This window comes from Amblyomma americanum, chromosome 5, assembly GCF_052857255.1.
Source record: "Amblyomma americanum isolate KBUSLIRL-KWMA chromosome 5, ASM5285725v1, whole genome shotgun sequence".
NCBI classification, from domain to species: Eukaryota; Metazoa; Arthropoda; class Arachnida; order Ixodida; family Ixodidae; genus Amblyomma; species Amblyomma americanum.
The window spans coordinates 48392267-48420224 of NC_135501.1; the positions used below are offsets into that span (position 1 = coordinate 48392267).

The 27958-nt window shown below is 49.6% G+C and overlaps 4 non-coding genes across 4 annotated transcripts; all 4 read left to right on the forward strand.

Moving 5' to 3' along the window:
• Positions 1–6604: 6604 nt before the first annotated feature.
• Positions 6605–6676, forward strand: TRNAT-UGU (transfer RNA threonine (anticodon UGU)). The gene has a single exon. It is a non-coding gene; the product is annotated as a tRNA-Thr (tRNA).
• A 13286-nt stretch (positions 6677–19962) lies between these two features.
• Positions 19963–20034, forward strand: TRNAT-UGU (transfer RNA threonine (anticodon UGU)). The gene has a single exon. It is a non-coding gene; the product is annotated as a tRNA-Thr (tRNA).
• Positions 20035–20257: 223 nt separating this feature from the next.
• TRNAT-UGU (transfer RNA threonine (anticodon UGU)) lies at positions 20258–20329 on the forward strand. Its single transcript has one exon. It is a non-coding gene; the product is annotated as a tRNA-Thr (tRNA).
• Positions 20330–24714: 4385 nt separating this feature from the next.
• Positions 24715–24786, forward strand: TRNAT-UGU (transfer RNA threonine (anticodon UGU)). The gene has a single exon. It is a non-coding gene; the product is annotated as a tRNA-Thr (tRNA).
• Positions 24787–27958: the final 3172 nt, after the last annotated feature.

The following is a 27958-nucleotide window of genomic DNA, read 5'->3' on the forward strand; positions in this document are numbered from 1 at the left end:
AAAATAAACTGCTAACTGCGGCTCATCAGTTTTGACAAATAGGAAAGCTCAGAACTGATGTCAGCGTTTTCCCTTACTCACGAGTTGCTTCCTAGGTGGTCTCGCAATCCGCCAAGGGGACAGGGGTCCAAGGTCGAGGCCGGCAGATAGCCCCGCCGTCTGGAGCGGCGAAGGAAACCGCAAGGACGAATGGGGAGACTAACCCTTCTAAAGGTGTGCACCAAAGCAAAACAAAATAAAACAAAACCGGACGCGCAGCCTAGGTCACTGCCCTCTCGCGGAATATTCGCAACACATGTACAAAAAGATGCGTGAGCGCGCCGAACCCTACACCTTCCCCCCAAGACTCGGCTAATCTATTCAGAGATAAGCCGAGGCAACAAACAACAAAAAGGGTTCGGCAAGTGGCGGTTGGTTACCTCTGCACGAGCAAGCAACCAGAGCCTGCGAGCCCGCGTGCTGCGACCCTTCGTCACACAAAGAGATACATGCTACTAAGGTCCGCAAAATATAGACAAAAAACGCACAGAAATCCCACACTTTCGTTCGATCGACTTGCGCCTTTCTTGAGTACAACGAGTACAGTTTGTTGTCCATGCACACAGTTCCCTGGTCCACTATCCCCAGCGGTCACTGCGGGACGTCAGCCAGTGCACTATCCCAACAAGCGTTGGGTATTCTAGACAAGGCATCTGCGTTAGCGTGGTCGGCTCCTCTGCGATGTTCAATGGTAACATTGTAGCGTTGGAGCGCAAGAGCCCAGCGCGTAAGCTTTGCACTTTGAGGCACACTCCTCGTAAGAAAGGAGACCGGATTGTGGTCAGTGATGACAGTCACGGTGGCGGCGAACACCCACGTCTCAAACTTTTTTAATGCCCAGATTACCCCGAATGCCTCCCTCTCGATTGCCGCCCACCGCATCTGCGATAGTGTGAACTTTTGACTGGCGAAGGCTATCGGCGCCTCAGTGCCGTTGTCAGAAAGCTGCGCTAAACAGGCACCGGCTGCTACTGCCGACGCGTCTGTAAAAAGCAGATACGGCTTTCGCGGGTCCGGAGTGGTCAGTGAAACCGCCTCGCTTAGAGCTTTCTTCAGGGCTTTCAAGGCTTTGTCCGCGTCATCTGGCCACGGTGTTTTGTTCGGCACGCCTTTTCCTGTCAGGCGTGTTAGTGGCAGAGCGATTTCTGCAAAATTGGGAACATAGCTACGGTAGTAGCCGTACAGCCCCAGGGTGCTCCTCAATTATTTCTTTGTCTTAGGGGCTTTAACACCTTCGATGGCCTCAATTTTCTCTTTGGCTGGGCCATGCCGGCCTGAGCCGACAACGTGCCCCAGGTAGCGGATTGAAGGCATCGCTACCTGGCACTTCTCCCAGCTAGCGTGCAGGCCCACCTCCTCCAGAGTGCAAAACACCCGCTTTAAATGATGGACATGCGCTTCTAGAGATTGGCTGAATACGGCGATATCGTCTAGATAGGCGCAAGCGTTTTCTTCCTGCCCGGCTAGCAACTGGTTCATGCTCCTTTGGAAGGTTGCCGTTGCGTTGTTAAAAGACCGAAAGGCATCACCCGCCAGGCAAATTGACCTAGTTGCGAGATGAACGCTGTCGGAAGCTGAGAATCCTGAGCGAGTGGCACCTGCCAATAGCCGCGCCTGAGGTCCAGAAGTGTTATGAACCTCGCGGCTCCGACTCGCATGATCAGCTCCTGGGGGCAAACCATAGGGAATGCGTCCGTCTCGGTCACCGCGTTCAGCGCTCGGCAGTCTATGCAAAGACGTACCGACCCGCCTTTTTTGGGAACGCACACGATAGAGTGTGCAAAAGGGCTTTTACAGGGGTAGATGAGGCCTTGTGCAAGGAGCTCATCAATTTGCCTTGTTACTTCGTCATTTAAAGCCTCTCGGATCCTATAATGGTGGCCTCGCCTTAGAGTTGCCCTCTCCGCGAGCTTTATGGTGTGCTCGCCCACGCGCGCGATCGACGGTTCGTTTGCAAATAACGCCTGGTGCTGCTCGAACGTGGCGTGCACCAGCTCCGCTGCATCCCTGTCTAAGTGGCTTGTTTTATCCGGCGTAGGCACTACCCGGTCCTTCGGGACGTTCTTTGCGCGCGGGGTATATTCGATTTCTCCAAAATCGCAGTCGTCATCAAATATTACCCTCACCGAACCTACCTTCCCGACGTAAGGGCGTAGCTTATTTGCATGTACTAGCATGCAGCGACCGTCACTCATCTCCACATAGTACGAGTGCTCGCGGTACCTTTTTGTCACCACCGCCGGCCCTAGCCACTTCGGGTACATTTTCCCTGGCCTCTTGTCATCAAAGACGAGGACACGAGGACAGCCTCACCTTCGCGAAAGGTTTTTAACATTGCGTGCTTGTTTTAGTGCGACGAGTACGCCTCTTGCTGTTTTCTAGTCGTTAGCTCCGCAATGTCGGCCGCGATCTCGAGCTGTGCTTTCAGATTTTTCAAATACTCAGCGGGAGCACTCGCTAGCTCCCCGGGTACCTCAATGTCTCCTGCATACCGAGTGCTCCTACTGGGTCTCGACCGTAAAGCATTCGGAAGGGTGACACGCCAGTGGTGTCGTGTGGCAACTCCCTATAGGCCCAAAGAAGAAAGGGAATAAACTTGTCCCAGTTTTTCAGTTCCTTTTCGATCACGTGTGAGAGCATGGTCTTAAAGACTGTTCCACCTCTCCACTGCCCCATTGCTCTCCGGATGATTGGGAGCGGAAAAGCGTGAGGTACAGCCGAGTATTACGAGGAACTCCTTCGTAAGTGCGGCTGTGAAATTGGTGCCGCAGTCTGAGCACACCACCTCGGGAACCCCAGTCCGGCTAAACACCGAAAGCAGCGCGTCGCAGGTTGCCCTGGCGGACAAAGACCTTAGGCAGACTACTTCTGGCCAACGCGTGCACAGATCTATTATGCAAAGCGCGTACCGATGTCCGCGGCCAGACGATGATTCAATCGGACCTATGATATCCACGTTCACTTTCTGAAAGGGAAACTTCGGGCGAGTGAGAGGCGTTATCGGTACCCTATCGGTTCGCCGGTGGTCTGAACGCACTTGAAAACTATGGCAACTGTCACAGTGTTTGCGAATATCCGACTCCATGCCCGGCCAGTAGAAACTGTACTTTAGGCGAGCTTTAGTCTTGCGAAAGCCCAGGTGTCCCCCCACCAATAGGACTCGCGTGCTAGGCTGAGTGCGGCCTCGCGCCGTAATCATGGCAGTACTAACTGATGTACCCCGTGGCCTAGCACCTGGGCTTTATGATACAAAACTCCGTCTACGATAGACATGCCCGCCTTCCTTGGTTGCGTTCTGCCAGGCCTGACACAGAGTCTCATTCTCATGCTTCTCCACGCGAAACTTCTGTGCCCCGCTAAGCTCAGCCGTGCCGCCCGCCTGTGATGGCTCGACCTCATTACTGTCAACTGTCTGCTGGGGCAGGGTTTCGTCTGCGAACACCAGGACGGGCTCGGTGCCCACGTCTGGCCCTGATCTATCTGGTCTGTCTTCAGTCGGCGGCGACACAGTTCCCACCGCCTGCACGAGACCCTCACTGTCCGTTTTGCCTGAGTCGTGCAGCTGTTCCCATGCTTCAACGGAAATTAGACAGTCGGCTTGTGTGAGCTTGTCGGTGAGCGCACACAACACCGATGTCGCATCGTCCACATTTTCTATCAGGAGAGCGCCACGACAAAGCGCCAAGGGAACTACTGCCAGTTTTGTCTCTACCTTCTCTCCGAAAGCGGAGACGAGATCGATCGTCCCATGTGGGGATACGAACTCCTCAGGTACAAGTCTTTCGCGCACTATGGTGATATCTGCACCGGTGTCCACAATAGCGCCAATAACCGCTTCCCTACAGGAGATTTTAATGTCCCTGAGCGCTGGACGCGTGGATTGCAAGGCATGGGTGGACACGCCTGCCGGTAGCCTATCATCGCGCGGTGGATTCTCTCGTCTGTCAGCTGGGTTCTCACGATCAAATGGGCAGTTCGCGACAACATGTCTCCAGCTTCCGCATCGGAAACAGCCACCCGACCGCGATACCTTTTTCTTTTCTCCTCCTGGCCTGACTGCGGCTATTCTGTCTCCTCGCTCTGCTCCATGCTTCTGCGTAGGTGGGGCTTCAGTTCTCGGTTTTGGGGGCGTGTCAAATCCTTTAAAGCTGTCGGCTTTCCTCTGAGCGCTTCCCTTCCCGGCGGCTTCCTCGTATGTCTGTAGCAGTGCAGCTATCTCATCCGCATTCGGCCATTTCTCACCCTCGCGCAGCTTGACATATTTATGTGCTTCTTCTGATAGCCACGCCTTGAGCTGGTCGGCAACCAATAGCTTCAATAATCCGTCAAAAGACGACACGCATCGTGACTTTAAATAAAAATTTAAGTTACTCTGGACGCGTGGGACAAAAGCCTTCCAGGTTTCTTCGCGGCGCTTGGTGGCCCCAGAAAGCCACCTTTGATACTCAGCGGCTGAAGGTTTCAACTCGTCTAGGACCACCGCCTTCAACTTGTCATAGTCCCTGGGCTGCTCTGCGGTTAACCGTGTCGATAAGTAGGTTACCCGCCCAGCCAGCACCGGGAACACAAGCTGCGCCCAATGCTCCTTCGGCACATTGTAAGCCACGAGCGAGCATTCCACTGACTCAAACCAGACGGGTACTTCACTGTCTGCCGGCAATTTGGGGAACGCGCCGGCGAGTAGCTTAGTGTACTGTCTCAACCGCTCGTCCTCGGAAGGCGCCACATTCTGGCTTCGAGCACGCATGATTTGCATCTCGAGCTCTAAGGCTCTTATCTTTTTTTCATACAATTCCAACTCTTTCTCAAAGTTTTGGCAATGCCGTGACCCCGACCCCTCGTTGCTGCCCTTGTCTCAACCGTCCCCCCTGTCACCAATGCCACTACCGCTGCCCATCGTAGATGCCTTGTCGGGGTTAAGATGACCAAATCGGGTTATGATCAACTACGCAAGCCTTAGTCAAACAGTGACCGCTAAGAAAACGAAGGAACCAGGGAACTCACACGGAGCTGCGCTCAGGGTCCTCTTTTCGGGCAGGAATGACGGCGACCTCGGACCAGGTGCCGACTGAAGTCGCTAGCTGCTGCCTTTACTCGGGGATGCCGTTTTCTGTCCTCTGAAGGCCGTTTCCGCTTGAATCTTCCGACTGCCGCTGTTGCTCAGGGATACCACTCTGTGTCTGTTGAAGGCCTTGTCTTCGGCGTTTCACGCCCGATGCGGTGCGCACCTTCGTACCCCCGTAGACGGTCGTCCTTTCGGTATCGCGCCTTGGATGCCGAACTTCGTCGTTCTCTCCGTGGATGTCTTCGCCCGTTTATCGGGGCCGCTGCAGAGCACCAATCCTGTCGACTGCGCCAGTAAAGGTTTGCCAGTGGTGTTGGTCCGGTGATTTCCAGAAACTGGATGCACCGCTTGAAGGCTTCTCGATGATATGACTTGCAGGCGAAGCGATTTAGTGAGAAACGAACTTTTGTACAGGATATTTACAGATGGGTACAAACGAAAGTCAGTATACGGCCACAAATATCCGCGGCCGGCCTAGCCGACCGCCTGCATTGCATTGCGCCTGCGTTGCATTGCTCCCGTGTTAATGTGCAAAAACTCCACCGAATTTTTGCAGTGTTTATTTGGGCCTCCAGCTGTGAGAGGTGTAGCAGGGCAATTTTTTTAGGTATGTGAAGGGTGGCAGGCTTGGGTTGTGCCATTTGTTTGTACGCCAGATCGTAAACAGGTTTATTTTTAGGTATGTACGAGAACCATTCCTGCGAACCGTTTGCCAAAAAAGGCTTGGTCGAGCTTTGCATAACGTTGTAGTCCATGCCCGATGTATGCCTGGCCTTTTTTCGATGGAGTATTTGAGTACGGTTGATAAGAAAACATTATACCAGAATCTTCGTGATGTAGTGTTCCCGGTGCCCTTGTACAGGACCTTATACTCTGGAGGCAGAGGAAGTGATATGTTGAAAAGTGTTAAGAAAATGCAAGTTTCAGCAGGAGCAAAAACATTTTTCTTCATGTTACATACCAGTACATTGACGGTAAAATCATTCCGGCAGGAAAAGGGTCTGTTCCTCCCGCGAGGTGCCCACTGTCTAATTTGCAAACAGCCGGAGACAGTAGATCATGTGTTTATTTATTGCTGAGAGGGGATGTATTTGTGGGATGCACTGCAAAGAACAATTAAAAAGGAGTTGCAACTAGATCCTCATGGAACAAGATGCTTATCAACAGACAACCAGGATGATGACCCATTAGACCAGGAGATGTTGTTTTGCCTCCACAGTATATGGCGCTCTCGAATGGCCGGTTAGCACTGCGATTCGTATGCAAGACCGGTACGGGTGTATTTCTGTGAAAGCGTACAGATATGGCTTGAGACAGTGAAGTTGCAATCATGTGTTCCCCAGTGGCTGTCAAGGCTGGAACCCTTGACGGTACTCAAGGAATTTTAGCATGACAATGCCTGCCGCTCATTGGTTTTAGGCTGTTCCATCGCTGTGTATATATGTCCGCGTGTCTTCCTGTTATGTTTATGTCAAAGCTAGGCAATCAAGAAAAAAAAAAGCCGGTATAGCTCAGTGTTAGAGCGTTGGTCTTGTAAACCAGCGGGGGTGAGTTCGAGCCTCACTGGCGGCTTTTCTTTTTTTTTCAGTCGGGAGGAACAATCACACACAAGTGGGAATTAAAGCAATCGGTTAGAGGCACGGCTCGAGCTCCGTGTCTACCGAGGTCGACCCAATGGATATTTCTCGGGGAGACGATGGCGCTGGTGCCTGCCTGGCAGGAAAGCGCTCCCGCGAGCAAAAAGATGCCGCCGGCGAGCAGCCGCGCCCCAGTGCCAGCGAGGAACCACCGTCGAAAATGGCCGGTATGAGGCGACCCACCTTTAAACCTCGTCCGAACCTCCCGAGTGAGCCGAGGCAGGAGGAAAAACCGCCTCCCTAGCAGTGCGGTTCCACTGTCCGGGTTGTGTGTGTGTGTGTGTGTGTGTGTGCGGGGGGGGCGGCTACAAGAGGAAGGCGACTGAGATGAGAGTGTGTGTGCTTGTTGCCCTGTGAAGTGCCGACCGCTGGTTGACTTTCAAGACGCCTGTGGACGGCTGGATGAAGAGCACTACATGAACACTTCAGGTGCTGTGAGTTCAGAGGCACCTTTCGCCCATTACAAACATTTCTTGCGGGGCCTGCACCAGTAGAACATGGCGTTAAACTTGGTGCAGCGTTTTTTTAGCAGCACTAAATGTAGGTGGCTTAGGAGCAAGAAGGAAAAAAAGGCAGCTCTAACGCCTTTTTTTTTTAAAACGATCTTGATTTTATTGCCATCCAGGAAACTAAGATTGAGAGCGCGGAACAAACTGATCGCATGGTGTCTTCAATTCGCTCTTTGTACGACATATGTGTTTGCCATTCTGTCAGCCCTTCGGCAGGCTGTGCTCTTTATATTCGAAAAAGGTTGGGTATTCATATTGTTTCTGTTGCTGCTTCCGAAAGTGGTAGCCTGATTGTTGTTGATTTATGTTTTTCGGATCTAAGTTGGCGTGTTGTTTGTGTTTATGCTCCGAATGCCGAGACTGGGCGCAGAACCGTTTTTGAAGGCTTTGAACCGCATCTAAATTGTGACAAGATTTTAATCCTGCTAGGCGTCTTCAATTGCGTTTGTTTTGCTCAGGACCGCGCAAACGCTTCGCGGGTGAGGGATAACAGCGCTCAGCTCCTTAATTCTTTTGTCGGCGACTGTAACCTTGAAGACATCATTAATTTGTACGCTTGCAATGCTCGGCCCCGGTATACTTAATTTCAACGTGATAGCCACGCCAGACTGGACCGAATGTATATCTCTCTTGAACTTGTTCGACTGTGCTCTGGGTATGACGTTAAGCCCGTAAGTTTCTGTGACCATTGTTAAGTTATTGCAACTTTCGGCACCAAACAAAGGAGGTCACAATTTAACTGGCATGTGTGGAACTTCAGCGCGAAACTCTTGGAAAACAAAAATTTTGTGAAAGTGACCACGAAAGAACTTCAAAAACTACATTTAGCCCAGCTCTCCAGTTATGCAATTGAGTGAGAGGAGGTGAAGCAGCGAGTAAAGATAATGGCGATCGAAAATGCCAGTACACTTCAATATGCTGAGAAGCAAAAGGAGAAAGAAATACACAAAGAACTCGATTTTTTTGCTTAGCATGGATAGCTTTCATCCAGGAATGTAGACGAGAGAAATAAAAGACGTGAAACGGCAGATTGAATGAATTGACACTGATAGGTACAAAGCAGCACAGATCCGGGCGATGTCTGAAAAACTCTGGGCGGTAGAGACGCCAACAAAACGAGCGCTGTTCGATGAGAAAAGATACTCGAATCAAAAAGAAATACTGCAAATTATTAACGAATGCATCGTCACTAGTTAACCCGCGGAGATCAAAAACGTGATTGTAGGACACTACAAGTAATTGCTACGCCACAGACTCGAAGTCAAAGACGACTTCCTGACTAAAATTTTGCACAAAATGCGAAAACTCGATCATGAAGTCAGAACACGTCTCGAGCAACCCATTACTTTGGCTGAAATCGAACAAGCAATAGACGAACTGCCAAGAGGAAAGTCGTCAGAACCTGATGGCATAGGAGCTGCATTCTACAAAGCATCTAAGCTCCCGGTCGCCCACATTCTGCTCAGAGTGCTAGTCGAAGCGTATGGGCGTAAGCAATTTCCTCTGTCATTTACCAGCTCGCACATCTTTTTAATTCCAAAGTGGGAGGATCCAGAAAAACGCCTGTTGATGGGGTCTTATCGCGCGATGAGCCTCTCCAACGTGGATTACAAAATATACATGAAAGTTCTGGCCAAAAGGCTACAAAGTGTGATAGCAAATCTAGTTGGGCCACACAAGACGTGCGGCATTAAAGGCCGTAGCATCGCAACAAGCGTACGCGTTGTACGGACTGTTTTGGAATGCTGTGACGTGCTTGGTGCCCACGTGGCAATGATGCAACTGGACCTCGCCAAAGCTTTCGACCGGGTTTTGCATGATGCCCTGTTTCTGTTATTGGAACACTCAAACGTTGGCCGCGTCATTTTGGAGGGCGTTAGAATGGCGTATGCGAACTGCACGACGAGAATTATTGTTAATGGGGTCCTCACTGATAGTATTAGCGTGGGATTGTCAGTAAAACAAAGCTGCCCTCTGTCATCCTTATTATTTGCAGCCTATCTCAAGTCTCTCTGTTTGGCGATCATAAATAACAACCGTACAAGTGGTTTTAGGCTCCAGTCAGCGCAAGTGAAAATACTAGCGTACGCAGATGACCTTGCGGTGTTAGGTTCGAACAGAGAAAGTGTTCAAGAAGCTACCACTGTTGTTCAAAAATTCTTCCAACAGACCGGCTGCAAATTGAACTGGGAAAAGAGTGCTGGGTTTTGGCACGGCGACTGGGACGTCACACCTCAGCACTTTTTCTCGTCTGCAATGGTCGAACTTGCTGACTCAGTATCTGGTCGTGCCACTCGAATCATACCGTGATCCCACCCACTACTAGGGCGAAGAAACGGACAGGGCGAGAGAGAAAGCAAATGGATGGCAAGGCAAGCCACTGTCAATGTTTTCGCGTGCTTATGTGTGTAATGTGTTCCTTGTTGCCAGCATATAGTATGTTATGAATGTGCTTTCTGCTGCTCGGGTTAGCAACCAGAAAATCAATCGTTTCTTTGCAGTTTTCATGTGGACATCAATGTGGGAAAAATGTCGCAGAACAAATTTGTTTCTTCCTGCAAAGGCTGGTGGGATGGAGCATGTGCATTTATTTTTGCGACAGGTTGTTTCACGCTATTTTTTTCTTCGCGACCAGGGTGACGCCTTTTTGAGGACAGTCATCCAGGCACGACTGCGAAAAATATGGGTGGCGCAGTGACAGTTTACATGCGCGAAGTTGTCCTCTCGTACAGAATGTTGCACATGCGTTTTTCAATGGACTACTTGAGCAATGTGTGTAAACGGAAGCTCTATAAGGACGTTGTGGATGTGATGATTTCATTGGCAATTTACCGTTTACCGCACCGCGGAGGCCCTGGAGAAGATGTCCTAAAACGTGTGAAAAGGATGTCAGTTAGACCCTCAGTTAAAACTTTCTTCTTTAAATTACATTTCCGCACACTACCAGTTAAAACTTGGTTGCATGAAAAAGGTATATTCGGTACTTGCACAAGAAACTGCCTTCTCTGCAAGAAGCCTGAAACGATTGAACGCGTCTTTCTGGACTGTTGGTACTCAAACTTTCTTTGGGACGTCCTCCAGAGAACACTGAAAAAAGAGCTTGCTTTGGATCCTAATGGGATGCCGTTTTGACCAGTTGAGAGTGAGGGCATTCTTTTGAATTTAATCATGCTCCTGGGCCTCCACAGCCCGTGGAAAACAAGGATGCAAGTTCGACATGCAGATCTAAATACCCGTCCTGTGTGCGAAAACTTCATTGAAAGTGTGGTGCTCCTTACAGAAGCATACACGGCGCTACCCGATCCACCTGACTGGATTACCTCACTAGACGAACTTGTGTGTTTGAAGAGATTTTAAACCTTTCGTGATTGCCAACGTGTTGCTGTCGCAGTTTTAACATTTTGTGAAGATTGTTTTGTTTCTAAGCCAAATTAGGCAATAAAATAGCCGCTGTAACTCAGTGTAACTCTTGTAAACCAGCGGTTGTGAGTTCAAACATCTCTGGCGGCTTCGCTTCTTTTCTTTTGGCCCAAAGGGGGATAGCCACATTGAATGTCACAAAACAAACCAACGCGAAATATTCGCCGCTGTAGCTCAGTGGGATTCGACTTCTGGCCACCGAGCGTGACGGACGTGCGATTAAAGGCTCCGTTGGAGCAGCTACAACGGCCATGTCTGGCCGCGGAAACAGGTCTTCTGAACAAGAAAGTACGTATCGGGTTGTTTTACCAGTACTGCCTAGAGGGCGGTACGTTTTAAATACTTTTTTTGTTCGTGGATATCACGGCCCGGCCGTATCGCGTGGTAGATTTCCGGGACGCGTAAGCTCAGGATTCGTTGCTCCTGGATGTTATCGCACTGGGGGCGTATCGCATGAGCCCTGTCTAGGCCGTCACATTCAAGGAACCCGAAAACGTGAAGAAGATTGCCGGCATCGGTGAACTGCGAGTAAAAGAACGGCCCTGCCTGGTTATTGACCCTTAAAGCCAGGACGTCCTTTTGAAGCTCCATTGGCTGCTTTAAAACGTGCCTGACGAGGTCGTGCGTGTCGCCTTCGCGCCGTACGGAAAATCTCTGAAGTGGCCCGTGAGCGCTGGCGAGTACACGGCGTGTTGGAGAAGGGCTCAACCACCAGACTCATCACACTGAAGTTGAAAGCTGGCGTGAAGCTTGATGACTTGCCGCATCAGCTCAACGGTGGAGGAGAGTTAACGCTGGTTGTCGTACCGGGCAGGCCTCCGTTGTGTCTCCGCTGTCGAGGTACAGGCCATATCCGCAAAGAGTGTCGAGTCCCTCGGTGCGCTGCCTGCCAACGGTTCCGGCATGAAGAGGGCCAGTGTGCTCGTACTTACGCGAGCATTGCCGGCCCCGGGAACAGTGAAGACTCAACTCAGTTGCTTATGGACGAGGCAAATGCAGAGGAGGCAGCCAGGACAACTGGTCAAGTTTTGGCTCAGAAGGCACCTTCACGGACGCCTCTATCGACAATGAGTGCGACGACGACCAGTGCTGTCAAGCCGAGTGAAGATGCGGGTCTTGATCCTTAGCAAAAAAGGGACGACAAGGCGGAAAAGTCGACGAAAGCCGCGGTTGAATCTCCGGAGAGTGTGGAGGCCAACCACACCGATGCCATGGACGTCAGCCAGGAAGCTGCTGGTCTATCAGCTAAGAAACGCTCCCATGAGGAGAGCATCGGCGAGAAGCCGCAGCCTTGTGTGCGTGGTGATGAGCCGCCGACTAAAAGAGCCGGGACTCGACGCTGAAGCCCCGGCCGAACTTGGCTGTCCAATCCCGGCAGGCGTGGAAACCACCTCCGTAGCTGCCCAATGAGGTTTCATGTTTTGTTTTTGTTTGTACCTTTGTTGTCGTGGGAAGTACCCACCAGACAGTGTGACTTATTACAGAAAGGCTGGCGAGGGACATCCGTGTGGTTTCCCGACGCCAGCACTTGCATTCCTGGATACGCAACTATGTACACTGCACACTGTGAGTTAAAAAACGGTTCACGATTTTGTAGAGTGGGCAATGTATGTCAAAGGCCTTTCATTCCAAGTGCATGGCGATGAAACTAGATACAGCTTTGCGCGTAGCTACTTTGAAAGTCAGAAGACTTTGGGCAAGGAGGCGCCAATGTCAGCTGAATCGCCTACTTATTGACAACGTGATTGACATGTGTCTGTCCAGGAGAGGAAAATAGAAAGTAAGGAAGCTACTGATCGTGTGGTGTCAAACATTAGTCCAGTCTTCAGTGTTTGTCTTTGTCTTTCTGTTGGCACCTCAGGTGGGTGGGCTATTTTTATGCGCAACAATCTAGGCATTATTGTAGAGTCTGTTTTCGCTTGTACCAGTGGACGTCTTCATGTCGTTGATTTCACCTTTTCTAATCCCTGTTGGCGAGTTATCTGCATGTATGCACCAAACGTAGAATATGAACGCCAGGAGTACTTCAATCGTCTCGAATATTATTTTGCTTGTGACAGAACCCTGCTGGTGTTGGGTGTTTTCAACCGCGTTTGTGTTGCGGCGGACCGTATGAAGCGTTGCCGGTGCGGGAAAAAAGTGCTCAATTATTGAATAGTATTGTACGCGAACATGTTTTAGAAGGCATTGATGAAATATTTAATTACGTTATTAGCCCTGAATATACACACTTCCCGCGTGACAGTCATACTACGTTGGATAGGCTCTGTGTATCTACGGAACTCGTGCATCTCTGAATGAACTATGAAGATTAACCTGTTGCATTTAGTGATCACTGCCCCGTAATCTCAACCTTTGGCGCCAAAAAAAAACATACGTCCTTTAACTGGCACTTGTGTAAATTTAATATTAAGATGTTGGAAGACGATGATGTCATAAATGAAACTACAAACGAACTCCACAGACTGCAAGAGACACAGCCTGACAGCATGGCTGTTGAGTAGCAAGATTTCAGAGAATTTTTGAAGCGTAGAGCAATAGAAAATAGTTGTCTTAAGAGGTATAAAGAGAACTAAAAGTAATTGAATGAGCAGTTAAAATTCCTGAGCTGCACGGAAAGCTGTGAGCACAGCCATTTCTTGAAAGAATTGAGGGAAGTAAAAAGCCAGCTTGAACAAATAGACACAGGCAGATACAAAACAGCTGCCATTCGCCCTAGGTCCGAGAAATTGGTAGACCGGTGAAACGCTGACTAAACGAGCATTGTCCTACGAGAAACGTTACATTCACCAGAAAGAAATCACGCAGGTAAGGCACTGGGTTTATGTATTTAGCGATACGAAAGTTAACCAGGAGGTTATAATGGACCACTTCAACGGCCTTCTCGGTCATAAGCGTGAGATGGATGAAGGATTTCTGGTTCATTTTTGCCCCTATTGCCAAGACTCGAGGATTAAGTGAAGGTGCGCCTTGAGATGCCCATTAGTGTCGGAGAAAATGAATCCGCAATAGATGAATTGCAAAGTGGAAAAGTACCTGGCCCACATGGACTATGCACCAACTTCTGCAAAAAAATTGAAATTCATGATAGCTCCCAAAATCATGCCTTTATACGGACCGTCATGCAACTTCGCCTATAGAAGCATATCCAAGATTTCATTGTGTTTACTGCTCAAGGATCCGCATGTGCTGTTACTGGGTACATGCGCGAGGTTTTTTGTTTGCATACCAACTGCTCCACGTTCAATTTTCAATGCAGTACCTTGCTACGGTGTCTAGAAAAAGACTATACAAAGACCGTTTTCACACACTAATGCTAATACCCCTGTATCCAGCACCATACCTTAGAGGTCCCGGGCATGATGTTCTGAAGAGAGTAAAAAAGATGCCCGTTACACCCTCTCTTAAAATCTTTTTCTTCAAATTCCACACATGGACACATCCTGTGGAAATTTGGCTTGAGGAAAAGGGAGTATATGTGCCGTGGACCACAGATTGTTTACTCTGTATGAAACCGGAAACCGCAGAACACGTTTTTATAGACTGCTTGTACCCAATATTTCACAGGGACGTCCTCCAGCGTACAATTAAAGAACTCCCCATAGATCTGTATGGAATAAGATTTGTACCAACAGAAAACATAGCAGGTATACTTAAAGACCTAATAATGCTCTTGGGTCTTCACAGTTTGTGGAGAACGAGAATACACGTGCGGCACGCAGACGTAAGCATACGATCTGTGCGAGAAACTTTTATAGACTGTGCTGTGTATATGAGAGAAGTGTATCGAGCCAAGCCCAATCCGGCTGACTGGATTAGCCTTTTTGATGAATTGGCCGCTTTAAGGAAAGTTTAGCCGGTTCACGGCATCTGGAGAAAAGCTGACATGATTTATTTCTTCGTGTTTTGCTTCTGTGTTGCGTTCAATATCAGGCAATGAAGAAAAAAAACCGCTATAGCTCAGTTGTAGAGCGCTGGTCTCGTAAACCAGCGGGCGTGAGGTCGAACCTCACAGGCGGCTTCTCTGCCTTTTTTTCTTTAAGTCGGGAGGAACAATCACACTCAAGTTAGAATTAAAGCAATCGTTTCGAGGCACCGGCCGATATTGCTCAGTGGTAGAGCGTTGGTCTTGTTAACCAGCGATCGTGAGTTCGAACCTCACAGGCGGCTTCTCTGCCTTTTTTTCTTTCAGTCGGGAGGAACAATCACACACAAGTGAGAATTAAAGCAATCGTTTCGAGGCAACGGGCAATATAGCTCAGTGGAAGAGTGTTGGTCTTGCAAACCAGCGGTCGTTAGTTCGAACCTCACTGTCGGCTTCTCTGTATTTTTTTCTTCCAGTCGGGAGGGACGATCATACAGAAGTAGGGATTAAAGTAATCGATTCGAGGCAGCGGCCGCTATAGCTTGGATTCGACTTCCGGCCAGCGAGCGTGATGGACGTCCGATGACGGGCTCCGTTGGAGCAGCTACAGCGGCCATGTCTGGCCGCGGAAACAGGGCTTTTTTGGATGAAGAATATCAGGTGATTCTGCCTACCCTTCCTAAAGGACGTGTGGTAAACACAGTTTTTTTTGCATGCTGACGTGACGGCCTGTCCTTATCGTGTCGTAGATTTAAGGGATGCGCTGGCTCAGCTGATGCTGCTCCCCGAGGTTATCGCCTTGTGGGCGTATCGCATGAGCCATGTATGGGCTGTTACTGTCGCGAGTGCTGAGGCGGTGACGAAAATTCTTTCTGCCGGCGAACTGAAAGTCAAGGACCGCCGCTGTCTCGTCATCTACCCGGAAAACCAGGACGTCCGCGTCAAGCTGCACTGGCTGCTGCACAACGTGCCCGACGAAGACGTGAGGGTAGCCTTTGCTCCGTACGGCAAGGTGAACGAAGTCACCAAGGAGCGGTGGCGCGTCCAGGGTGTCGCCAGCAAGGGGTCGAGGACTCGCTTGGTTTGATTGAAAATGAATCCTGGCGTGAAGCTGGAAGACCTCCCTCACGAAGTCAGAGTTGGCGGTGAGTTGGCTCTCGTGGTTGTACCGGGCAGAGCTCCGCTGTGTCTGCGCTGCCTCGGTACTAGGCACATTCGCCGTGAGTGCAAGGTTCCACGATGCGGCGCCTGTCGTCGCTATGGGCACGAAGAAAGCAGCTGCGCACGCACGTACGCGAGTGCTGCCGTCCCAGTCAACACTGACATTTCGTGCGGACTTGTCATGGACGAGGCTGACGCGGAAGACGCTGCAGCAGACGCAGCGGACAGGGTGGAGAAGGCCCCATCTGCACCCCCTCCAGAAACATCCACAAGCGTAGGGAAGCCCAGCAGTAAGCGGCAGCAACAGGTAGCGCAGCCTGCAGAAGTTAAGGCGCCAACGGACGAAGTCTTGAGCAGTGGGGCGTCAGCTCCCGTCGTTCCCCAGCATGGTGACAGCATGGGAGTGTCACATGCATCAACCAGCAACCAAGCAGGGAAGCGACCGCACGAGCACAGTGCGAATGGAGAGCCCAAAGTGAGCCAAGCGACGAGCCACCGCAGAAGATTGTTGGTGTCAGGCGACCGACGTTGAAACCGCGGCCCGGCAGAATGGACAGGCCGATCAACGAGCGGCGGCTAAGCCGCCGCCTTAGTTGGAGTGAGTGCCCTGTGAGTGGTTTCTGTGGGCGTGAGATGGCCTTTTTCGGTGACGGACTGCATGAGCTGTTTTTCCAGTTCATACGCAAGAGGCACTTGTGCAAAAGACGTTGGATTACCGCCACCGCACCCATCGAGCACCTTAGACTAGGCATGTCACCCGCACCGTCGCCTTGTGTCCCGAGGTATGCGCCATATGGCTCCTGTACCTAAACTAGATGGCTTCTACACCTCTTAGAGCGTTGCGCATTGCAACAAATAATGTCAGGGGACTGGCATCCAAGAAGCGTCAGTACCAACAAAGCCGGCTGTTCCTTGATAATGACCTAGACATAATAGCCGTACAGGAGACGAAAGTCGAAAGACAGGAACAGGCGGACCGTATGGTGCAGCCTTTTACGGCACGGTACAATTTTCTGTGTGCCATTTTTCTGGCACATCGGGCGGTTGTGCTGTATTTATTAGGAATTCTCTGGGGATTGTCGAGCAGAATTTAACTGTGTGCCAAACCGGCCGTTTGGTTGTAGTTGATTTTTTATTGCAATTTGCTATGGATGGTCATATGCGTGTATGCCCCTAACAGGGAGAACGAGCGCAAGGAATGTTTCGAGCGCCTTGAACAATATGTATGCTGTGAGTGGTTAATTGTGCTTTTGGGCGACTTTATCTGCGTTTGTAAAGCAGAGGATAGAATTACAAAAGGACTCCTTAGTGACAAAAGTGTGGAATTGTTGAATTCTATTGTGCAACAAAATGGTTTAGATGATGTTGCTGAAGTTCTTTCGGTAGCGCCGCATTTTACTCACTTCCAGGGTGAAAGTCACGCGAGACTTGACAGAGCGTATGTGTCGCTTGATCTGATCCCTTTGTGCAATAGCTAACAGGCGAAACACATGTCATTTACCGACCACAGCTTAGTTACGTTTACCCTGGGGAAAAAAGAAAAGAAATCACATTTCTTGTGGGACCTTTGGAACTTTAACGCACAGTTACACGAGAATGATCGTTTTGATATTAACGTTAATGAATGTATTAAAGCATTGCTATCAGCAGTGCCTAAAACTGGGTAATTAGGTGGGAAGCTTTCAAACAGCGAATGAAAATAAACTCGATTGAAAGAGCAAGCATTACATGCCACGATAAACAAGAAAAAGTGCTACATTGCCAAGTTGGCTTGCTCTTAAGCCTGGATAGTTCCCAGCTGTGAAGATATGAGAAATGAATAAGAGAAACAAAGTGAACTTGAGATTACCGAAAAAAACAAGTGCACACCTGCCGTGATACGGGCTCGTGCTGAACGTCTCTGGCTTGGCCAAGTGCCTACTAAACGTTCGCTTAGTGACGAAAAGAAGTACGCGTCTCAGAAGTAAGACAAATCAGGTACAGAAACGAGGTAACGAATGATAGCATAGTGATTCAGTTGGCGTTTGTTGTGCAGTATCGGGAATTGCTTGGGCGGCGACGGCTTGAAGAAGAGGGGTTTGCAAACACGTTCTTGTCCCGTATGCCAAAACTAGGAGACTAAGTAAAACAAGGGCTGGAGGTACCAATCAGCGTAAGCGAAGTGGGAAGAGCAATCGAAGAGCTGAGTGCCGGAAAATCTCCCGCTCCTGACGGCCTAGGTAGTGATTTTAATAAGTTCAAAGCCGAACTCACCCAAACTCTCCACTGCGTCTTCACCGAAATTTATGAAACAAAGAAAATGCCACCATCATTTAAAACAGCACACGTGGTTTTAATGCCCAAGAGTGAGGACCAGGCTAAACTGCTGTCCGTTGGGGCTTATCGGCCGATAAGCCTAACCAACGTTGACTATAAAGATTTTATGAAGATTCTTGCCAACAGACTGCAAAAGTTTATAGAGGACCTTGTAGGGCCCCACCAAACGTGCGGTATTAAAAGTCGCACCATTGGAACAAATGTGCACAATGCTAGAACTGTTCTTGAATGCTGCGATGCCTCCGGGGGCCGAGTTGCCATGATGCAGTTTGACCATGCAAAGGCCTTCGATCGAGTGCCGCACGACATTCTTTCCGCCATTATAGAATATGCCAACGTAGGCTCTGTGATAATACAAGGTGTACAGATGGCGTACGAAAACTGTGTTACCCGAATTATAGTGAACAAACTGCTGACTGAACCTGTGCCTGTGTGTTCTTTGGTCAGGCAGGGTTTCCCGCTCTCGCCTCTACTCTTGGCGATCTACCTTGAGCCTTTTCTGCTATCACTGTTGCACAATAATGGGATCTGCGGTTTCAATCTTCTGTCGGCGCAATTAAAAGTGCTTGCTTACGCTGACGATATTGCTGTTTTTTGCGCGGATCAAGAAAGCTTTAAAGAAGTTGTGAAAGTTGCGGGGGAATATTGCAAAAAGACTGGGTCCGAAATTAACTGGGATAAGTGCATAGGTTCTTGGCACGGTGATTGGGACAGCACACCTGCCGTGTTTGCTAACAGGAAATGGACGACCTCCCCTGCGAAGTACTTGGGGGTACCCTTGGAGCACTATAAAAGCAGTACGGAGTTGTGGGGTGAGATAACTAAGAGTGCAAGGAAAAAAGCGGATGGATGGAAACGACGTGACCTTTCTGTTTTCGCGCGCGCAAGTGTGTGCAATGTATTTTTAATAGCCAGAATTTGGTGTTTATTGCAGTCCGTGCTCATTACCCGAGCAAACCTGCAGAAGCGGCAGAGTTTGCTGTCTTTATTTGGAGCTCAAATTGGGAGCGAACAAGACGAGTTAATCTGTTCCTTCCGGTCAAAAGGGGCGGCCTTGGCCTTTCTAATTTGTTTCTGAAACAAGTTTTCTCAAGATTTTTGTTTATACGTGATCACACCGATCCTTGGTTGCGCACATTGTTGCAGGTGCGCTTAGGCAACGTATTGTCGGAATTTGTTGTGTCCAGTTACCCGGCCACGAATCGTGCTGTAACAGGTTTTTTGCGTGAAGTTGTGGCAACCTTTCGCACTTTGAGCGCTCACTTTGCTACACAGTATCTGTGTGCTGTACCCAGGAAAAAAACTGTACAAAGATTTACTAGATATCTTTATACCTGCTCCCTTATACCGTTCCTTTTACTGCGGAGGCCCAGGCAAAGATGTGCTAAAGCGAGTTAAGAAGATGCTGGTAAGACCGACTGCCAAATCCTTTTTCTTTAAACTTCATACTGGTACCCTTCCGGTGAAAACATGACTAAACAATAAAGGCATTTCTGTGCCATGGACCATCGACTGCATACTCTGCAAAAAACCCGAGACCATCGAACATGTGTTTATCTACTGCTGGGACCCGGTTTTCCACTGGAACATCTTGCAAAGAACATTAAACAAAGAACCTCCTGTAACTTTTGATGGCGTCCGGTTTCTACCTATAGAAAGTGAGGAAGTTCCTTACTACATGTTTATGCTACTGGGCCTCCACAGAATCTGGAAAACAAGAATGGCGGCCAGGCACGCTGACGCAGATGTGCGACCAGTGAGAGAAAACTTTATAGGAACTGCAGTTTTCCTGAGAAATGTTCTCCGCAGTCCACACCAGCCGCCGGACTGTGTGGCAGTTATGGATGAACTGATTGATATGAAAATGTTTTAACCCATTGTCTCGGCCAAAGTGTGGCTAGAGATATTAATTCCTGCGTATGTATTGTTCACCGGCAATAAAAAAAAGCGGCCGCTATAGCTCAGTGGTAAAGCGTTGGTCTTGTAAACCAGCGGTCGTGAGTTCTAACCTCACTGGCGGCTTCTGTGCCTTTTTTTTTCAGTCAGGAGGAACAATCACACACAAGTGAGATTTAAAGTAATCGGTTCGAGGCACCTGCCGATATAGCTCAGTGGCAGAGCGTTGGGCTTGTAAACCAGCTATTGTTTGTTCGAACCTCAATGGCGTCTTCTCTCTTATTTTTCCTTTCTGTCGGGAGGGACGACTATAGAGAAATAGGGATAAAGTAATCGGTTCGGGGCAACGGCCGCTATAGCCCAATGGTAGAGCGTTGGTCTTGTAAACCAGCGGTCGTGAGTTCGAACCTCACTGGCGGCTTCTGTGCGTTTTTTTTTCAGTCGGCAGGGATAATAATACACTAGTGGGGATTAAAGTAATCGGTTCGAGGCACCGGCGAATATAGCTCAGTGGAAGAGTGTTGGTCTTGCAAACCAGCGGTCCTTAGTTCGAACCTCACTGTCGGCTTCTCTGTCTTTTTTTCTTCCAGTCGGGATTCGACCTCAGTAGGGATTCGACTTCCAGCCACACAGCGTGACGGACGTGCGATGTCGGGCTCCGTTGAAGCAGCTACAACGGCCATGTCTGGCCGCAGAAACAGGTCTTCAGATCAAGAAAGTACGTATCAGGTTGTTTTACCAGGGCTGCCTACAGGGCGTTACGTTTTGAATAGAGCTATTCTTCTTTGCACGCGGATATCACGGCCCGGTCGTATCGCGTGGAATATTTCCGGGACGCGTTAGCTTAGCATTCGTTGCTGCCGGACGTTATCGCCCTGCCGGACGTTATCGCCCTGCCGGCGTATCGCATGAGCCATGTCTGGGCCGTCACATTCAAGAAACCCGAAACGGTGAAGAAGATTGCCGGCATCGGTGAACTGCGTGTGAAAGAACGGCGCTGCCTGGTGATTGAATTTGCAAGCCAGAACGTGCGTTTGAAGCTGCATTGGCTGCTTTACAACGTGTCTGACGAGGACGAGCGTGTCCCCTTCGCGCCGTACGGAAAAGTCTCTTAAGTGGCCCGTGAGCGCTGGCGAGTACAGGCCGTGTTGGAGAAGGGATCAACCCCCAGACTCATCACACTAAAGTTGAAAGCTGGTGTGAAGCTTGACGACTTGCCGCATCAGCTCAACGTCGGAGGGGAGTTAGCGCTGGCTGTCGTACCGGGCAGGCCTTCGTTGTGCCTCCGCTGTCGAGGTACAAGCCATTTCAGCAAAGAGTACCGGGTCCCTCTGTGCGATGCCTGCCGACGGTTCGGGCATGAAGACGGCCAGTGTGCTCGTACTTACGTGAGCATTGCCGGCCCCGGGAACAGTGAAGACTCAACTCAGTTGCTGATGGACGAGGCGGATGCAGAGGAGGCAGCCTGGGCAACTGGCCAACTTTTGGCTCATAAGGCACCTTCGCTGACGCCTCTATCAAAAAGGACTGCGACGACGACCAGTGGTGTCAAGCCGACTGAAGATGTGGGTCTTGAACCACAGCAAGAAAATGATGACAAGGCGGAAAACGCGACGAAAGCCGCGGTCGAACCTCCGGAGAGTGTGGCGGCCAACCACTCAGATGCCATGGTTGTCAGCCAGGAAGCTGCTGGTCTATCAGCTGGGAAACGCTCCCATGAGGAGAGCGTCGGCGAGAAGCCGCAGCCTTGTGCGGGTGGTGATGAGCCGCCGCCTGAAACAGCAGGAACTCGACGTTGAAGATCCGTCCAATCTTCTCTGACGAATCCCAGCAGGCGGGGAAACCGGCTCCGTAGATGCCCATTAAGGTTTCCTGTTTTGTTTTTGTTTTTACCTTGGTTGTCGTGGGAAGTACCCATTAGACAGTGTGACTTGGTCCGGGAAGGCTGGCGAGGGACATCCGTATGGTTTCCCGACGCCAGCACTCGGATTCCTGGATCAGCGACTATGTACACTGCACACTGTGAGTTAAAAAATGGTTCACGATTTTGTAGAGTGGGCAATGTATGTCAAAGGCCTTTCATTCTAAGTGCATGGCAATGAAACTAGATACAGCTCTGCGCGTAGCTACTTTGAAAGTCAGAGGACTTTGGGCAAGGAGGCGCCAATGTCAGCTTAATCGCCTACTTACTGACAACGTGCATGACATAGTGGCTGTCCAGGAGACGAAAATAGAAAGTGAGAAAGCTACTGATCGTGTGGTGTCAAACGTTAGTCCAGTCTTCAGTGTTTGTCTTTGTCATTCCGTTGGCACCTCAGGTGGGTGGGCTATTTTTATGCGCAACAATTTAGGCATTATTTAGAGTCTGTTTTCGCTTTTACCAGTGGACGTCTTCATGTCGCTGATTTCACCTTTTCTAATCTATTTTGGCGAGTTATCTGCGTGTATGCACCAAACGTAGAATCCGAACGCCAAGAGTTCTTCAATCGTCTCGAATATTATTTTGTTTGTGACAGAACCCTTCTGGTGTTGGGTGTTTTCAACCGTGTTTGTGTTGCGGCGGACCGTATGAAGCGTTGCCGGTGCGGGAAAAAAGTGCTCAATTATTGAATAGTATTGTACGCGAACATGTTTTAGAAGACATTGGTGAAATATTTACTTACGTTATTAGCCCTTAATATACACACTTCCCGCGTGACAGTCATACTACGTTGGATAGGCTCTGTGTATCTACGGAACTTGTGCATCTCTGAATAAACTATGAAGATAAACTTGTTGCATTTAGTGCTCACTGCCTCGTAATCTGAGCCATTGGCGCCAAACAAAAATATACGTCCTTTAACTGGCACTTGTGGAAATTTAATGCTGAGCTGTTGGAAGACGACGATTTCATAAATGAAACTACAAACCAACTGCACAGACTGCTAGAGACACAGCCTGACAGCTTGGCTGTTCAGTGGCAAGATTTCAAGGAATGGTTGAAGTGTAAAGCAACAGAAAAGAGTTGTCTGAAGAGGTATAAAGATAACTAAAAGGAATTGAATGAGCAGTTAAAATTCCTGAGCTGCATGGAAAGTTGTGAGCTCGGCCATTTCTTTAAAGAAATGAGGGAAGTAAAAAACCAGCTTGAACAAATAGACACAGGCAGATACAAAACAGTCGTCATTCGCTCTAGGTCCGAGAAATATGTGGACCGGTGAAACGCCGACTAAGCGAGCATTGTCCGACGAGAAACGTTACATTCGCCAGAAAGAAATCACGCAGATAAGGCACTGGGTTGAAGTTTCTAGCGATAAGAACGTTATCCAGGAGGTTATAATGGACGACTTCACCGGCCTTCTCGGTCATAAGCGTGAGATGGATGAAGGGTTTCTGCTTCATTTTTTGCCCCTATTGCCAAGACTCGAGATGAAGTGAAGGTGCGCCTTGAGATGCCCATTAGTGTCGGAGAAATTGAATCCGCAAGAGATGAATTGCAAAGTGGAAAAGCACCAGGCCCAGATGGACTGTGCGCGATTTCTGCAAAGAATTCAAATGCATGATAGCACCCTTTCCGCTAAGTGTGCTCGCGGAGGCGTACGAGCGGAAAAATATTCCACTGTCCTTTACTACTTCACACATTGTCCTGATACCCAAAACAGATTATCCAGAGAAGCGCTTGTTGGTGGGCTCTTATCGGCCGATAAGCCTCAGCAACGTAGATTACAAGATATATATGAAAGTTATAGCAAATAGTTTACCGGGCGTAATCAAAATATTGATTGGACCACACCAGACATGTTTCATCAAAGGACGCAGTATCGCGACAAATACGTTGCACGTAGCATACTGGAATGTTGTGCCGCCCTTCGGGAGCGCCGTGCAATGATTCAGCTGAACCTAGCGAAGGCCTCCGGTCGTGTTTCACATGACGTCCTGTTTTGCATTCTTGATCATTTGAACGTGGGGCGCGTTGTAGCGGAAGGCTAAGATTGGCCTATGCGAATTGCAGCACACGAGTAATCGTAGATAGCGAGTTGACAGACCGACTAGAAGTGCATTCTTCAGGGAGACAGGGATGCCCTGTTTCGACCCTACTGTTCGCGACTTATATAGAACCACTCTGCTTGGCCATAATTAACAGTAATATTATTTCTGGCTTTCAACTGTTATCATCCTATATGAAAGTCTTCGACTACGCAGATGATATTGCCATATTTTGCTCAAACAAATACAGCGTTACTGAAGTTACCAACCTAGTCGAAAAGTACTGTCAACAAACTGGCCGCCTGATAAACTGGGACGAGAGCTGTAGTTTTTGGCACGGTAATTGGGATGATGGTACGGAACACTTCTGTCGGTTGCAGGTTGCAAACCGCCAACCGGTTGCAAACTGCCGGTTGCAAACTGCCAACTGGTCGGTTGCAAACTGCCAACGCGTAATCTTGGCGTGCCTCTCGAATGTCATCGGGATGAGAGTGACAGCTGGAAAATGAAGCTTTGGTTTGGTTTATGGTTTATGGGAGTTTAACGTCCCAAAGCCACTCAGGCTATGAGAGACGCTGTAGTGGAGGGCTCCGGAAATTTCGACCACCTGGGGTTCTTTAGCGTGCACTGACATCACACAGCACACGGGCCTCTAGAATTTCGCCTCCATCGAAATTCGACCGCTGCGGCCGGGATCGAACCCGCGTCTTTCGGGCCAGCAGCCGAGCGCCATAACCACTCAGCCACCGCGGCGGCTCGAACGATGAAGCGTCAAGGGCGAAGGAGAAGGCAGACTCGTGGCAATGAAGGCAGCTATCGATGTATCGGTTCGAGGCACCAGCCGCTATAGCTCAGTGGTAGAGCGTTGGTCTTGTAAACCAGCGGTCGTGAGTTAGATCCTCACTGGCGGCTTCTCTGCCATTTTTGCTTTCAGTCCGGAGGGACAATCATACTCAAGTGGGGATTCAATAAATCGGTTCCAGGCACCGGCCGCTATAGCTCAGTGGGATTCTGCTTCCGGCCGCGTTGCGAACGGACGCGTTATCATGAGTTCCGTTGTAGCGGTGTCAGCGGCCCAGCAGGTCCGCGGAAACAAGCTTTTTGCTCAAGATTCTCAGGATTATCAAGTTGGGCTGCCGCAATTTCCAACAGGTGCGTACGTTTCAAATACCGTCTTTCATCACGGTGATTTGAAAGCCAGGCCTTTTCGTGATTTTCGCGACATGTTGGTTCGCCTGGAGATGCTCCCCGAAGTGCTAGCTCTGCGGATGTTCCAGATGAACCACGTGTCGGCGGGCACCTTCAGTAGCCAAAAAGCGACGAAGAAAATTCTGGAAGTTGGCTAATTGAAATTTAATTACAAACGATGCCGTGTAATTGACCCGACCAACCAGGATGTGCGGTTGAACCTGCATTTACAGCTGCATAACGCTCCAGACGAAGATATTCGTTCTGCGCTGGCCCCGTACGGTAAAGTGACGGACCTGTCTCGGGAATACTGGCGCGTTCAAGGCATTGCTAACAAGGGCTCTTCTATCCTTAAAATGGTGGGCCTTAAACTGAAGCCCGGACTGATTATTGAGGATGTGCCACATCAAGTAAGTATTGCCGGAAGTACTGCCCTACTGGTCGTACTATGTCGCCCACCATTACGCCTAAGGTTAGTAAGGTGTGGGTGCTGGCTAGTTCGTACTGCACTGTAAGACGAAAAGCGCGAAAAAACACACGGACGCAAAGAAAGACAAAGAACAAGCGCTTGTCCTTTGTCTTTCTTTGCGTCCGTGTGTTTTTTGTGCTTTTCGTCTTACAATGCCTAAGGTATAACAGTCGAGGCCACAACAGGCGAGAGTGCAATGTGCCGCGCTGCACCGTGTGCAAGCGCTACGGCCATGTTGAGAGCAAGTGCACTCCAACATACGCCAATATAACAGGACTCGGCACAAGCAATGAATTGCGAGCTGAGCCCCTCATGGATCAGGCCGACGCAGAAGAAGCAGCTGGTTGTGCGACTGAACCGCCAGCTCAAGACGCCATTATCCCGCTTCCTCCTGCGGATGAAGAGGCACAGACCGCACCAACAGAGGAGGGTAAGCCGGGGAGCGCTATTACGTCCACCAACGACTACCCCGAAAAGAATGACGAAGAGATGACTAACGCCTCTCACACTGCCACCGTCACGCAACAGGGAACTGAAGACGTTTTGATGTCGAGCGTCGGGGCCACCGCGGCGAAGCGACTTCACGATGATAGCGGCAACGAGACGCAAGACACAAGCAAAGAAGTCGGCGGGGAGCCGCCTGTGAAAACTACGCCCAACCGAAGATCGACATTGAATCCGGCACCAAAAATTCCGCCCGAGCCTCGGCCCGAGCGGCTTCGGCGCTGCCGCCGACGTGACCCACGCCAAGTGAGTGTGTCGAACCCGCCGGCGAGAGACAATGGCTAAGGTACCGAAGCTTTCTTGCGGTGACATAAGAAGCGCCGCCTCAATCAGCCGAAGGGCGCAAGCGACGGTTCAGGTTGTTGGAATTGCTACTTTGATAATAGACTCCAATATAAAAGGTGATACTGTGCGGTTCGGGTGCTTCTTTAAGATAAAATGGCTGTCAACCTAGAAACAAGTTTACACGTGGATACGCTCAACGTGACTAAGGCTCCTGAGCAGACCGGAAAACCGACGAAGGCCCAGTGTAAGTACAGACGACCGTTGTTAGTAACCCAGGCTCTACCCTCTGATACATATCGAGTGACAGAGCTCGATCAGTGCAAGAATACTCGTTTTGCGACTACAGCTCACGTGTCACAGCTTAAGGGGTGGACGTCAACGCACCCGCAAGATCGCTTAGAAGACGACGAGTCATCCACCGAAGAGGAAGACACTGCGAGATAAGTGGAGAGTGTCCCGCAGCCACTCAGGCGTTCGGAACGCAAACGCGCAGTGCCGAGCTGAACTATTTTTCAGGCCACATCCAAGGATTCGTGCTACTAATTTTACCCACTTGTCTACTGCCTGCATCCGTTCTATTCTAGTTGTATTCATACGTCTGTATATGTTTCTTGACTGTTTGAGAAGTGTTTGTGTGTTGTACAGTTTTGTTCACTTCTATTAACGAGGCCGTTAAGTTTTGTCAGAATGCCTGAGTGTAAGAAAGGGCCATTTATTATACACATGTTTCTTCTTTCCGCAAGTGTCGCTCTGTGCAGCGAGCGTGCTTTTGTGCCCACACGTGTGCTTTCTGTACGGGGAGCGTCCTTGGCGCCACCCACCGTTCTGCGAACGGACCGATGGTCGCCCGCTCCGTTACCAATTGGTGTGGTCGTTAGGGTCGCGGGCAATGCCCCCGCCACCCGAAGTACGAACTGGAGAGCCGCGCGGCGTCTGCTTTCAAGTGGGCCCGTGCACATGTGCGCGTGAGTGTGTGCGTGTGTGTGCGCTTCCGGTGCATTGTAAGTGCGCGGTGGCCTGCGGCGCTGGGAGGAGACACAGCGAAGAGACGGACGACAAGGAACGAGTGTGTCTCAGAGAGTGTGTGTGTGCGATGCTCGACGGTGCGGGTGCGCGAGCGGGTGCGAAATCGCAAGTAACTATTTTGGCATGTAAATAAGTTTTTGTAAATATATCCTTTTGCATTTCCTTCACATGGGTGCGTAATCGTCTCATTTCTTCAGCGCGTATTTGCTAACATTAATTTAATCTTAAGGGTCATCTCTAACAAGTCGTGTCGTCGGATAATAATGATTGCATTTGTATTGCCGGCTTTTTTTTTCTTGTCGCGGTCAGGCTATGCACACAAAATCTAAAAACAAATTTTATAGAGGAAACAAAACTTTTACTATTTGAGCGGGCTTTCAGAAAGCCGAACTAAGTGGGTGTGCCTCCGCAAACCACAAATTTCATTCCCTTGCTGCATCTTTTATTAAGGAGACGCAATGACTAAAAGAGAAAAGATAAAAATCGTGGCTGCTTGGTCAGCAGCTGCCCTTTGCTATTTATGGTATTGCCTGCATTAAGAGTTTCGACTTGTGTGTTTGATACGTTGTCGACTGGACACACACCATTCATACTTAGCAAACTATCCCTTTA